The 16,119-nt window shown below is 41.0% G+C and overlaps 1 protein-coding gene across 2 annotated transcripts in view; it reads left to right on the top strand.

Annotated features, from left to right (window-relative positions):
- The window catches only part of LOC122801533 (interleukin-1 receptor type 1-like), a 786,539-nt gene that overhangs the window by 41,569 nt on the left and 728,851 nt on the right, over window positions 1-16,119 (top strand). The window lies entirely within an intron of this gene.

Here is a 16,119-nt window from a genome sequence, read left to right as displayed (position 1 = left end):
ACCATGGCTTTTGCTGTAGCAGGCAACTGAGGAAATGTCAGGAAAATCCTACTAGGACAGCTGAACTTTATTTGGGGTTAATCAGAGTGTCTTTAACTGATGGCAGGTGTCTACCCAAGAAGACTGAATTCTGTAATTAAAGCAAAAGGTGCTTCAACAAAGTATTAGTTTAACAATACGCACACTTTTGCAATCTGCTTTTTGTATGTTTTTATATTTTTTATATTTTTCCCCAAACAGATTTGTTTGTTTTTCAATTGAATTGTACAGGTTATAGGTCACATTAAAGGTTTTGAAATGATTTATTGTGGTCTCGTTTTTTATATCACAAATCCTGGCATTTTAACAGGGGTGTGTACACTTTTTATATCCATTGTATACCTTATTTTCTCTGTCCCAGTAATTTATTTTTATTTTATACATTTGTTAATTGGGTATGCCCACTGCATACAAGTGTGCCTTTACATAGGTGCTCTGGGAGGACTGTTTGGTTAAATGACTTGCTTAGAATACCATTGCAGGGAAATGGAGGTGAAAGGAATCCTTTACCTTCAACTACAAGAAGCAGGTCTTTAGCAGCTCAGAGATCTAATCATCTGAGCTTATTGCTATTCCTATATAAATGATTATGACACAATGACTCAAAAAACAACAAAAAAGAATGGATTGATGGTCATGTAGTAGTGGGGAAAAGAGAAATTCTGCAAATGAGCTAACTGCAGTTTTATATAAAATGCAATCCCACATTACCATTATGGGAAGAATACAACCTGATCAGCTGGTCACACATCATGTGCAAGGAGGCCTAATAAATATTTAGTACTGATAATCAAGCCATCCTTGACCTAATACTCCGATGCTGACCTCATTGTTTTCAGAGTCCGTAACCAAATATCATTTTGCTTCAGATCAACTAACCTGCTTACCTGAGGAACACAAAACTAGAAAATGCCCTTTACCGTCTGTGTCCATGTAATTCCCATAGTACAGTGTCAGTATAAAAAGTAGTCATCAAATTATAGACTCATAGGTTCATAGAAGAAAACCAGACTATTATCCCTGGTGGGACATTTTAAGCCTAGGCATGTTGTCAGTTTGTTGCTTGGCTATGTTATTCCATGTGTTTAACTATCCTTGCCATAATTTTCAGTAACATTTTTTTCTTTTGTAAAGGGTTAATTGTTAGAGTCACACTTTCAGTGTTTTGGGAAACCCTACTGCAAGGTATGAAGATAAGGGGTCAGTACTGTCGTGAATTTTCTATTTCTCATCTATTGCTCTAAATTCCATTAGAACAAGATGAGCTTTTTTTTTTTTTTTTTACATGGATGGGAATTTTGTTCCAGAGTAGTGGTATCCTCTGAAATATGTACCTGTCCTTTCATACTGTTGCTTATATTGCAAAAGAGATTTTAGTCCTAGTACCAGGTGTCCCTAGTAAAGTTAAAGTTTCAGATATGTGATAGGTGCATAAGAACTGTGTCAGAGGATACCTTATAAGTCATAGGTTCATAGGTTGGTACTAGGCTATCGGCCCTAAGGCCTATACAAGCCTAGCCATAACAATTCCCTGGCTGTTCCCATACTATTTACTTCCCTGGACCCCTGTCTAGCAGGGTGACTGACGTGATCCCTGGGGTGAATTTCCTTACTCCCATTCAGTCATCAAGGTTCCTTTTGAAGAGGGCCAAAGAGGTGCTCTGCTTGACATGTATGGGCAGTCTATTCCAGAGTCTGGTGAGTCTCCGGATCAGGAATATATCCCTCCAGCATGTTTTGTTTATTATGATGACAAAGTTTAGATCCCCGGAGCGTGTGGCTCTGAGGGATTGGGATTTCTTTAAGTGTAGCATGTCCAACAGCTCTGGGTTTGACATAGCCTTGTATGTTAAGCACAGATCGCCTCGGAGTAGATGATATGCGACAGAGTATAGCTGGAGTTTTTTAAGGCAGTCAGCATAGGGCATCTCTTAGTAGTCTACTCTTAGTAGTCTGTATGAGACCAAGTGTGTATTTGTGTGGACTAACCTTTCCTTTAGTATCGCTGAATTTTTGGGGGATTCAAAAACTGCTCCCAGCTTGCAGTAATTACAGACTTGGTCAGTCTTAGGCCCCTAATGTTTGCTTAACAGAAAAAGATTACAAATAGGAACAGCCCCATCACAGAACCCTGTGGGACTGTATTAGTAACAAGTATTTTTGTGAAGGTGGCTTCCCATATCCTAACTTCCTTTGTCCTATCTGTGAGCCAATTCACAATCCATTGGGTGAAGTGAGCTTTATTCCTAAGTAAGAAAGATTTTCAACAATACTTGAGTAGGGTATTGTGTCAAAGGCTTTGGCCAGGTTAGGGTGGACAGTGTGTATTGCCTTTCCTTCATCCATCTTTTTTGTGACTTTTCCAAAAAAGTCCACTAAGTTGAATAGACATAACCTGCCTTTGATAAAAACAAGCTAGGATAGGTCCAGAGTTTGGAGGTTTTGTATGTCTTTATTGATTAGTTCAATGATAAGATTTTCCATGGCTTTACATATCAGGCTGGTCAAACTTATGGGTTCATAATTTCCCAGGTTAGTGGATGGCCCTCCTTTGTACAGGGTAAAACTCTTTCTATCCTCCATTCACTTATTTCAAAGCCAGTTTGGAGGTTGAAGTTAACCAGTGGTGTTAGGGGCATAGAGATGTCATGTTTTATGCTATTCAGGATGTGTCGTGGGATGTTGTCAGGGCCTGTAGATGACATATTTGGCCTTTGAGAGGACTTTGTTCTTAGTGATAGCTGAGAGTGTATGGGTTTCTGATATTTCTTGTGCGATTACAGGGAGTGTGAAAGGGGTGAATTTTGATCTGAACTTCTCAGCCAGTAGGTTTGTTATATCCATAGCTTCAATACAGGTGGTACTGTTCATAATCAGCTCAGCACACTGTTGTGTATTGCCTTTAAGATTGTTGATACAGCCAAGGAAGGCCTTGTGGTTGTCCTTGGCCTGGGTGGCTATTTTTTTTCTTACATTTGTCCTTGCTACCTTTAATTAGATTCCTTTAATTCAGTGGTGGAATTTCTATTCTGCTGGGTGTGGCACTTCTTCATATTGTCTATAATTTTCTTCCTTTTGTTATAAAGCTTATTTATGTTGATTCCACTATGGCAGTTTGTTTTTAGGATTTGCCCTGTATTTACTTTTTCTGAGTACAGCTTGTTCTGTGCAGTTGCATACATGTTGGTATAAGTTGGTGGTGTATGTTTTTGTATAAATAGTAGAGTTTTCCAGGTTTGGGAATGATTTAATACTAGCCAAACTTCACTTAGACGTAGAAGTTTGTCTTGGAGAAGTTTTCATTTTATTTTGGGGAGATGGCTTTGTGGTCGGACCTGATGAGTGAGGATGTTACTATGGATGGGAACATAATTCACTTACTGTAGTGAGGACAAGGTCAAGGATGTTTATTCCCCAGGGGTACTTTAACTAGTTGTTCTAGGGCATTTGTACTGACAAAGTCCAGGAATCGCTGAGCTTGTACAGTAGTGGTGGTATAGGTTTCCCATTCTATAGCTAGATAGTTGAAATCACCTAGGAATATGGTACTGGGTTTAATGCTAAGTGACTCTAATTCACTTAATATGTGACATGATAATCCTGGGCCATAGAGAAAGTTCTGTAGCTCTTCAGTATATGGTAATGCACTTTTGTGATGGCAAGTTGTAGATGAAGTATCTAAAGAGCATCATGCTGCTTAACCAGCCTTGATGCGAGTCTTTTCTGGATGATGATTGAGACACCTTCACCTTTCTTCCCTTCCTGCATTGTAGCTGGACTAAATGTATGGAAGGGATTGTAGCCTGTACTGCTGGCATACTCTACAATTATTTAAACACTTCTCAATCACTGCTCAGATGCCTCTGCCCTTTAAAGTGAGGAGAACTTGCATTGAGTGGAATTTTTTCTTTCAGTTCCTAGAACTGATCAGTAGTAAGCCACGGTGGTGCAGCGGTACCGTTGTTACCTCACAGCAAGAGATTCTTCCGTTTGATTCTTGGCTGGAGCACCTTCTGTGTGGAGTCTGCATGTCCTCCCCACGGTCGAGTGGTGTTCGAAAGACATGTGTGAATGGGCATGCCTTCGTTGAAGGTTGGGCATCAGGCTGGCACCTTGGCACCATAAAAATCGACTGCCAATCATTAGCAGACCGGAGTTCCACTGTGGTGACCCCTAACCGGGAAAAGCCGAAAGAAAACAACAACAACCTTTACATTCTGCTTAATTTTTTTGTTACATTGGCAGGTTGATCTGGATGGCATTGCCTAAAAAATGCACTAAAGTGGTGGATAATTTTTTAGCCAATATATGAAAGCCTGGAGTGGAGAGGTGCAGACCATCTCTGGTGACGCAGCAAGGTCTGTTGACCATCTCCTACTGAGCTGGCAGCTATCGTACCCCCTTTGAATGACACCAGAAGATTTGCCAGTTATGGAAGTTATTTTTTGCTCTTTTTTATGCCATCAAGTTAGCCTTTCCTATATTAGAATGTGATATCATGCACTGTTAAATTCCAGTAATACTTCTCATAGTATAAACGTTAAAGTTCCTGTTTGTTGTAACCATATACACATTCTGTGCTTTTGACACATACTCATGCGATTATTGACCATAATATCAAGCCACTATTGATTTTAAACAGCCTAGGAGCAAGGCTGTATGCTCAACCATTCAGCATAAAGAAGCAGGATTTTACAGGAGGCAAACTCCCTTGCATTCCACACATACTAGCATGTTTAAGTATACTAATTCTTAAAGTGCCTAACCTGGGGGGGGGGGGGGTGAAAGGACAGGTTTTATTTCTTCCATTGTTCTGTGATCTTTCACTTTTGAACAGCCTTTTTTGACAAAATACAGAAGTCAGTAAAACTTTATCAGTGATTCCCATTTCACCATAAAATGTCTTAATACTAAGGAATCTTAAATAAGCCGCAGTGGTACAGCGATAGCATTGTTGCCTCACAGCAAGAGGTTCTCTGGTTCGATTCACAGCTGGAGTGCCTTCTGTGTGGAGTCTGCATGTCCTCATCGCCGTCGACTGGCCTCTGAAAGACATGCGTGAATGGGCGTGCCTTCGCTGAAGGTTGGTCATCGGGCTGGCAATTCGGCACCATAAAAAATCTACTGCCAATCATTAGCAGACCGGAGTTCTGCTGTGGCGACCCGTAACTGGGAAAAGCCGAAAAGACAAACAACAACTAAGGAATCTTAAATAACTACCTTACCTTGGCATCCCTTACATTTTCACTTTTGAAACAGCCTTCTACAAAATATCCAACACACTATGGAACTCTGTAGCACCAGATATTAGACATATTCCTTTTCTCATATTGTTTGGAAACGGTCTTCTAAATGGCTTTTCAGAGTCCACACAATGTAAAAAGTCTGCCCCACCACCTCAAACTGACTCCTCTCTAAACTCATTCATTTACCTTTTATGTTCCCCTTCCTTGATATAACACGCTTTAGCTTCCTAAATGCCACTGATGTAGCTAGTTACTCTTTTTACTTATATTGCTAGTTGCTTGATAAGCCATATGCTTTGAACATCAAATTAGTAAAATACTTCACGCCTTGTAAATGGCATAGAAGAGTGGAACCCAGATTGTGTCCCAACAACTGGGGTTTGATTACAGTAGGTAAAAAACTTTCTTACACTGTGAAGGACAACAACGAGGAAAAGAAAAGGCAAGCACTACTAAAAACTCCTGTTGTCCACCACGGCAGTTTGATTACAGGCAGGGACGGAGAGGAATGAAAGGACATAGTCTACTTACCTGTCCTGTGCGAGGTTGAGGCCATTGTGCACTTGGAGGCACACAGGGATGCACAATCTCCATGGTGGAGACTGAAGAAACCACTGCTCATTCCACAGGGGGAGTGCAAAGACTACTTGGAGGAAATGCCCCATGCAGAAGTCAGTGGATGCCCTTTGTGGACAACCCATTGCATAGCATATCCATGATGCATCACTGTGTGTGTGTGTGTGTGTGTGTGTGTGTGTGTGTGTGTGTGTGTGTGTGTGTGTGTGTGTGTGTGTGTGTGTGCGCGCGCGCGCGCGTACACCTGCATGCATGCTAGGGCTGGGAAAAAAACAGAAAACCTTTGACCACCCCTAATTTCTACCTTAGCGATGTCCCTGTCAGTCAGTCAGTTATTACCCTGTGAAGGGGGCTAACATGCTGATAGACTGACAGGGGGTTTGATGGCTGGCATGCAACAGATGCAAAAAAAAACAAACAAAAAAAAACGTAAAATGTTTCTTAACGAATTGTGAAACTGTAGTATTGTTTTTCTTATAACATCTGGTCTAGGTTGTCATTGAAAAGGGTCCCAGACCTATCCATTAACATGGTTAACAAGAATAAATAAATAACCGGATAAACAAGTAAATCTGGCTAGGATCAAATGCCGTCTCCTTTTTTGTAATTAAGAAAAATTAAAATACGATATGTTAGTAGTCGTGTGGCAGTGCAGAATCACTTTTTAAAATTTATTTAAATGTTATTCATTTGTAGGTACAAACACTTCTCTGAGCACTGATCTGGTCAGGTGATTGCTCAGTCACATATAAATAAACCCCAAGATCTCAGGACTGCAAGACAAAAAAGCATTAGCACTTTCAGACAGAAATGGGATCAGCTCTTACCTTGTAGACCAGGCAGATATTACTTCTTCATAGCTTAACAAGAAAAAGAACATGACAGTTCCTAAAGCCTTTCTGTATAATTCAGTTTTTCTAAGTCTTTTGAATCTTCTTGTATAGAATAACTGTCCCTATAATTCATACACATGCAACTGAATTTGTGCAGAGTGACCACATGACAGGTGGAGGCAATTCAGAGAAATACTGAGAACAGTTATAGTAGGTGTCAAAATGCCGCATTTCATATAATGTACAAATGACATATAACATGGAAATGAGTAACATTATTAAATTGACAGTAATTCTGTTACTATTATGGTGGCACAAATCATAAAATTATATATTTCATGCAATGAGACAACTCTGCCTTCAGAGATGCTAAAATCCTGGAGTTGCAGGACAGAAACTGACTAAACATGTATGGTGTGAATGCTGCATACTTAAGAGGCTGCTCTTCCTGCCAGTAATTGTGGAGGTGCATGTCATGTTGCCTTGGTTCTGCTTTATCATTCCTGCATGACAAATGCATCATGCTCTCTATGTCACAGAAATAGTGAACAGGTACCATGTTGATAGAGGCACCATACAGGAGCTGGCCAAGATGTGTTACACTTGTATGCAAGTGTGTGGGCCATGTGGAATACCCATTTCCGGGAGCATTAAAGTATATGTGGCTTTCAGAATCTTAGCTACATGGGCCTCTCAGAGACCAATGAGGGACACATTGCTGCAAAGTGACACAGTGGTGCAGCAGTTAGCATTGTCACCTCCCATGAAGAGGTCCTCCAGTTCGATTCTCGGCTGGGGCACCTTCTGTGTGGAGTCTGCATGTCCTCACTACATTCACGTGGGTTTCCTATGGGTACTCTGGTTTCCTCTTACATTAAAAAGGCATGCATCTGGAGCACTTCTCTCTGGGCCTCCAATGGGCTCTGTCCCAGTCAGATTTTCCCAGCAAACAAATGTGAAATAAATAAATAAATAAATGGATGTATACCAGGCATGATCCTTAAGGACATTCCAACATTTTCTCAAAGGCATGCTTCTGCTGTTTGGATGTCTTTGGCAGTACACTGTAGTATGACTACGGCACAGTCAGTACAATCTTTACAGTGTGCCAGTATTACACAAACTGATACTGCTAAAGAGTGATATTTGGAAAGAGGAACTCAGTGGCAGAGATGGTATATAATGAGCAGCCAGTAGAGGAGCTGGTTGCAGGGGGCAACTATGTGAGACAGGTGTTGGTTCAGTATGGTGTGGAATTGGCTAATAGGCAACATCAGGTTGATGACTATGATCCAAAATAGGCATACCATAATAGAGTAAAACTGATAGATTCAATACTTCTCCTAGACTATACTGTACCATGGTGATGAGGGTCACAATGACAAATGTCAGGAATGGCAAGTGTGTGTGTGTGTGTGTGTGTGTGTGTGTGTGTGTGTGTGTGTGTGTGTGTGTGTATGTGTGTCTGTATGTGCATGCCTGGGGGGTGAGGGTGGTTTTACTGATATGAGGGATTGCGTGAGCCATTGAAGGGTGAGTGTGGGAAGTCAGGTATGCTATTCATGGAGAGGGTGGTGTCTCCATTTTGTTGTGACTGGGGGTGGTAGGCAGTGCTGATGTGTGTGTGAGTGTGGATAGATACATGTCCAGCAGGTGATACAGCACTGTGATGGAGTCTGATGGACATGTCTCTGGAACCCACAAGAGATGTATGCACTGGTTCTCTACATCCCCATACATGAGGATACCCTTTTTCAGGAAGATCACACAGGCAAAATCCATAGCACACACTAAGGAAGGAGTGCAACTTGAGTGAGAATGATGGGATGGACTATGGGTGGTCTCAGTACACACAACCCATCTACATCTAGGTTCATGATATCCTGCATTGCCCTCAACACTGGAAGCTGGTGTGGAGGTGTGGCACTACAGATTTTAGTCTGTACCACTCCTGTCCTGTAGTGGGTTTACCCACCAGAGGTGGAGGTGGACTGGCACAGGAAGATTTATGGCCTTAATGGGCAGCCACCACTTCCTGTAAGAACTAAGAAGCCATGTTCATTAATTGTCTGGCCCTGAATCAGATGAGAAGTACAAATAGTAATACATGTTGAGGAATACCCATATGGGGTACTACCAATGAATATTCAAGGCACCACATGCAATTCCAACCATAGCTTCAGAACTCCTCCATGGATACCCAAACTGGTTGGACACCACAAGACAGAGTTGCCAAGAACTCCTTCATGTCTGTCAGTGATACCTCTGTCAGTGGAACTCCAGCTACAGCTCTCAGGTCCTGTGCCAGGAGCATTATTTTACTGCTTACCTGTGCAATCATATTTCAGTGAACCTTCTACAGACCTGCTCACATGCCCAGTTTTAGCCACCAACAGCATTGATCTCCTAGGTAAGGTCTTGCTAGACATGCACAGAAGGCCTGGTTAGAACTTCCATGCATACACCAACCATGATTTCAGAGTGCTTGCAGCAGGATGTCATTCTCCACTAGGGAGAATTTACCCTTTTATTGATGGTCGTCTTTGAGCATGACAACCCGTAGTATCAAAGGTTTTTAAGCTGGTGTTATGTCATTCATGCTATATCCCTACTTAGTAACAGATAAAACCGCCCAGTCTTGACAAGACTCAAGTTACATGGAAAAAATGATGTCAAACTTCCCAGATGTACAGGTGGCATACATGTGGTGACAGTAGGTATGCTGTGGTTCTGTGTGTCACATTAATGCAGGGCACAGGATCACATTGCCATGACTGGGAAACATTACAATGAATTGGTTGTACATGGGACAGCTCGTATCTTCTATGTATCCATGTGTCATAATGACAAACATGATTCCTGTATGTAACATGTGGGTATATAACATGTGGAAGGTTACAAGTTGGGGAAATGTATCTTGTTACTCCTTAAAACTGCAGAAGTGCAACAGACCGAGATGAAGATCTGACTGGCAGTATTGGACAAACTGTCTGACAGTGACATACAATGTGCTTGTCTCTCTCCACAGTGCAGTCTGCTGGTATATGCCCATTGACAGTTGTGTGTGTGTGTGTTGTGTATATGTGTTTGTGTGTATAGCCTCAATGATGGCTGGAACCTATGTCAGGACATCTCTCAGGAAGTGTTCCAATCCCCTACTATTATTCACATATGTTCCACTATGTGGGGGTGTGTGGAGGCCCCCTCATCAGAGCGATCACAGTCCTGATATAAAACTTCATGGTACACAGGTAGGAAGAGGATGACTACATATATAACAAATGCCATAGAATAAGCCTGCACAAATGATCCCTTTAGCAGGTAACACAGGTGTCCATGTTACTGTAGCCCTTTACTCTTGGACTACTACTTCACACACTCCTACCTACATCTGTTGTCCACAGGAGAGGATGATTGTAAAACGAACATGGACACAGTAGTCACATGGTGGCAGATTGTGGAGTACAAGGTCCACTACCTTCATAGGCTAGTACTAGACTAACTGCCCTTGTGAGCCATTTTAAGCCTTGCCAATTATCTCTTGTGCGACTCAAATGCTGCCCCTTCTGTTTATATGGCAAACACCTTAACCATTAAGCCATCTTCCCTTCATGCCTTTGGACTGCATAAATGGGCTCCCACCAATCTCTTCAATATGTCAGTAGTATAAGTAATGCTTCAGTACCATACCTCTCAACCTCTTAGCACAAAAAATCTGGAAAAAAACTAAAATAATGAGGGGACAGAAGCCCAAAAATAGGAACAGATTTTAAATGTTGCTCTTATAAACTTAAAAAGTTGCTAGAATAATATGGAATAATAGGATTTGTATTACCATGCATTTGTCTGTATGATATGAAGTCTGAAACTCAGATGTATGTCATTACTTAGTGCCTCCAGTCCTCAGTGATTTGCTGGAAAACCACACATTTTATGATGAGTAGACAAAAAGTATGAGGCAAAAACGTGGACATTCTGCAAAATCTGGACAATTGAGGGGTATAATCAGTATCCCTTTGACAAAGAGACAAGCAACCAGTCTGTATTGATTCTCACTGTATGCTACCCACTTCACAGATGTAACTCCCCTTTAAAGAACACCTCCCAAGGCATGCATATTAACAGTAAGTGGGACAAACACAGAGCCCAGACTGAACCCAGACCTATGTCTCCCACATGTACAAAAGAACCAAACCACAGTGCATTTTAGGGAAACTGCTGCATTACATCATGTCTAGTCTGAGAAGGTTGAGGGCAGTGGCGGCCCTGGGTGCAAGCTGTTATGGTAAAACTGGCGGGTGCTGATGGTGCATGAGTGTAGCTTCAGTATTGCTTTTTGTAGCTGTGAGGTTCTCACAGCTTTATAAATGAATGCTGATATTGCATTGGTGGTTACAGCTGAAGCAATGAAGTGCTCAGTGTGTGGTGATTTAATTGTAGCAAGCTGTTTGCTGTATACTGTTTCATTTTTATTAAGCAGTTTGCTACAGTTGCAGAAGAGTGTTTTTGTTTTGTTTTATTTTTCAACTTTGAATTGAGGAGGGGGGTTGGGGAGCAGCTGCACATGGCACTACATTACCCAGCTATGTTTCTCCCACCAGTTTTCCTGCCATGATATTAATTTCCACCTCTCTTCATAGTCCCCCACACAGTATGGATTATAGTATTTGTTTCACCCACTTGCTTAAACTCCAACACTAGTTCCATGTAGTTCCTCAAACAGCAGTCATTAAAGGATTTATACTACATAAAACAAAAATAATGCCAGACCCCGACATTTAACTCTCTCTGTGCTTGTGTAGGTTGTAGACTTTCAGCTTTCAATCACATGCAAGTGCTCTACAGTTTGCTGTGAGGTAATCTTCAATAACGTGATGAGCATAGTAAAAGCCACAGATGTTTTTAATGTGGAATTTAAAGTCTCGTACTGTGGCATTATGTTAATGAGCTTATCCAGAGTGCATTTTCCTGACTATCACTTGTAGCTGGTTGTGTGGCTTGCATTTTCATGCTTGAAAGCTCCTTCACCATTGTGTACTCGCATGAATGCATGCAGAATGCTTTCTGCATACTTGGGCAAGTCATTGACCTTATCTGGGGCATGGCTGAAACTATTATCTTCTGGATTGTGGAAGTGCCAAAGTCAGGAATAGAAATATATGTGTGCACTGTGCTACTGCTGCACTCATTACATGCCATTATTCACACTTTAACACCATCTTGACATGCCATGCCATGTATATTCGCTTGTTGCAGTGGTGGCTCAGTGATTGATCATGTTAAGAAGGTACCAAAAGTCTTGCATCATGGGCTGACAGCAGCAATGAGCATGACCATGAGAAGGCTATCATTTTTCTCTGGATTGTAACCTGCTACATGGTTGTGCCTTCTGAAGGCACTGAGACAGCCAGGGCACCCAGGTGGTGCTAAAAAGAAAGTAAGAATCTTCTGTACGTCATTTACAGAGACCACTGGGAGTGCCTGCTCTCATTGGCCAGTCTAGAGAGCAGTGGCATAATTACTACAGTGACCTGAGGAAGCACCACTCTGATTGTCTTAGCCAATGGGAAGAAGAGGTCAGAGAGAGTGCTCCTGATATGAACAGTAGGTATGCAGGCAGGTCACTACACTGTTTTTTCCTATATAGTCAAATGGCCATTGCAGTACATTTCACTCATGAAAATTATATTTGCTTATTGTGACCCCAGCTACACTCATGACATTGCTAAGTCATGCTTGTACAAGTGCTTACTCAAATTCATGTTACATGCTTGCTACTGCTGTTTGACAAATGTCTAGCAACTGCTCCCCCCATGCACGTGCACTTTCATTTTTTTGAGTAAATTGCTTAATTAATTACTTCTTGGATTGTGGATTGTGAATTGTGAAATTCCTACTTATTAATTGATGATTACCTTTGCGCCATATTGCCCTTCCTGATATCTCCGTGCTACCAGCTGGATGGTCACAGGAGGCATATTTCTGAATTCCAGTGCCTTTCTATATGTTGTTTTGAACTGAGTAACAATAATTTGATGTGTTGACCTTATTGTAATTTCTACAGAGCTTTTCTCCCCGGGCCTCCGCTGTAAATGGACCTGTGTCCAGTCGGATTATCCCAGTAAACAAATGTAAAATAAATAAATAAAATAAAAATTGTCCAAAGGCTACAAAATGCAAAATCTTAAAGATTATTGGGAATTATAGGAAGGAATTATAAAATGTAGTACAATGACCTTCCAGGAATATTGTCCAGCAACTGGCAGCTGGCTTAGAACTGGTGCGGACCAGGGGAATCTGACTGTTTAATTAAAACAAAGCATAGCAAAGACCCGGGATGGGTGTTGACATGATGTGATTTCTGCCCAGTGCTCTGAATGTCAAAGTGAAGAACTTCAATGAAGCGCGGGTAAACGGCGGGAGTAACTATGACTCTTTTAAGGTAGCCAAATGCATTGTCATCTAATTAGTGACATGCATGACTGGATGAATGAAATTCCCACTGTCCCTACCTACTATCTACCAAAACCACAGCCAAGGGAACAGGCTTGGCAGAATCAGACCCTGTTGAGCTCGAGTAGTTTAGAATTAGACTTGCTAAAGAATATGCTCCTCTGACTTTGATGAGCAGGCAATAATTATAGTAAAATTGAAATTGTCATATTTTTCAGTAACAGATTTAAAGAAAAGAGTCTGAATGTACATAAAAAAGCCGCTAAATAGCTAAGAGGCAAATATTTTCTTCCAAAATGATGGAATTTATTTTCTTTGCATTTAAAATTTTATCTTGTGATTACATTTTTAATGATGGCTTTAACTGTTATGAATTGACCATTTATTTTGTCCTTGGCAAGTCTTTTGATGTCACATTTAATGGTTTAATATTTTATGCCGTTATTACTGTACCAGCTGCTTATTTTATTTTTAGACCATCCTGGGAAATTTCTGCATCATTTGTTGAAGTAATTATTAAACTAAGTTTAAGATTAGAATTATCAAAACACTAGGTAAACCACAGAACATTTTGCATTCTATGCCTGAAAAAAACAGGGCAAAAAAAATTGGCTCCAATAAAGAGTGCAATGGGACACCACTAATGACCCCCTTGATGGGGCAGACAGACAGGCAAATCTCAGCTTTACTTGTTGCATCATGTTATCCAGCCTGTAGTTGGCATATCTAATAATAATAATAATAATAATAATAATAATCTTCTTCCTCTTCTTTTGGCTTTTCCCAGTTAGGGGTCGCCACAGTGGAACACCTGTCTGCTCATGATTGGCAGTGGAGTTTTAAGGTGTCAAGTTGCCAGCCTGGCGCCCAACCTTCCACAGAAGGCACACACACACACACACACACACACACACACACACACACACACACACACACACACACACACACACACTCACACCTAGGGCCAATTTAGAGTGTCCAATCCACCTACAGCATGTCTTTGGGGTTTGGGAGGAAACCGGAGTACCCGGAGGAAACCCACGCAACCACAGGGAGGACATGCAGACTCCGCACAGAAGACACCCCCAATAACAAAAGACATTTGTTTGTAAATTATGTTGATTTACATACATTTATCTTAATAGTGTTGATTCACATTATGATTTTATTACCAGAATTTCTTTTTTTTTGGTTTTTGCATGTCTTTCAGTTAAAAAACACGCACACACACACACACACACACACACACACACACACACACACACACATACACCATTAGACCTTTTCCTCCATTCATCTTAAAAATCCTCTCAAGTCATTGGAACTCAAATGTTACTTTACTGATGTGTTTAAATTGTTTGAAATTAGCTAACATTTTAGTAACAAAGAAGAAAGAATTTGCTGAAGGATGTTGTATTTTATATGTATCCATAGCTTTATGTAAAACATGTCCACTGCCAAAGGAGGAATGTTGTTATTTTAGCAGCCTGAGTTTTTGGTTTCAACCCATAATTCCGGGATTAATACACTTACAGTTTGTGCTACAGTTGGTGACCTCATTCTCATTGTAAAAGTTGATTTTAGCATTTTTAAGTCTCTTTTGCAGATTAATAGCCTGCTAGCATTTTGCTGTTCAGGATGACTTACAAAACCTGCTGGATGAGTGATTTATTATGTTGTTATGATGAATTACTACAAAGTGCATGTGTCTAGTTGAGGATGATATGTTTAGGAATAATATCTTTTCTGTGTGAGGATTTCATGTAATTGGTTGAGAGATGTTTGACAGCTTTATGGCACAGAGACGGAGCCCTGCCTCTGACCCAGATGACCCAGGTTTGAGTAATAGTTTGGAATGAAGTAGTGAGGGAATGGGAAGGATATGCATTGGTCAGCATACTTATCCCTGAGGGAAGGGACTGGGTTGGGTCACTTGTCTGGGCACTCTACAGATTGGATTTCTTTGCGTTACATGCAGACGCTTCGACAAATTGCATCATAAGCCTATTGTGCATCCCCCCTTTGGATGCTACAGACTTACGTAATATGGGAAAATGTGAGCAGTGCATAAAGAGAAGACCTCATGGATGTCTGCTTGACAGTCTTATGACTGACTCTCACCATGTGGCAACAGATGGGATGGGGATAACTGTTGCTCAAGAGGGATGATGACAGTCATGTATCAGGAACCTAAACAGTTTATAAATAAAATAGCGTGAGGAGAGATTCAGTGACAGACTAGGCCTAATCTGCCTAACCAAGTGGTGTAAAACATCATGACATCGCCAAGTACACCTACATAAATAAGTATGCTTCTATACAGGTACAAATGTGCCCACACATATTTGTGTATATTTATATATACAGACAAGTATAATTAGGCCAATCATTGCACATAATGCCCCCTTTGGCATGTATCTACCCAAGTACATGCAGCAACTGGAATGCCCACAGAGATATCTTACTAAAAGGATACAAGGCCTAAACAACATATCCTACATGGGCCAACTCAAAACCTTGTCACTATACACAGTATCCTACAAATTGCTAAGAGGTGACCTGTGTCTGGCATACAAGACATCCTTCCACCCATTACTGATGGATTTACTGCACATCAGCAAGTCAAATGGCAGCGGAAATACTTGGTGTATGGATCTAAATCTCTTCTACAACATCAACAGAACAGTTTGGATGCTCAGGCATATTTTATAGGGGATAATGTTGCTGTGGAACAGACTCCCCATCTACACAAAACAAAGTTCGCCCATGTCCCTTTTCAAGTACAACTTGGATCTATGGATGGAAAACAGAAAATTTATCTGAGGACTACCCCACTAGTACTAATAGACAGAGGCAGCTCCTAAATGCTTTATTGCTTATGCATGGGTCCCTCCAATTATCTATGGTATGACTGAAGTTATTCTCATTAGGGGTACTATATAATTACTGACCATGGGATGGGTAAGGACTGT

Source organism: Protopterus annectens, chromosome 5.part0 (genome assembly GCF_019279795.1).
Source record: "Protopterus annectens isolate FY-2018-M chromosome 5.part0, PAN1.0, whole genome shotgun sequence".
Lineage (NCBI taxonomy): Eukaryota > Metazoa > Chordata > Ceratodontiformes > Protopteridae > Protopterus > Protopterus annectens.
The sequence above is the reverse complement of the archived record's forward strand: the minus strand, read 5'-3'. Positions and strand labels throughout refer to the sequence as shown.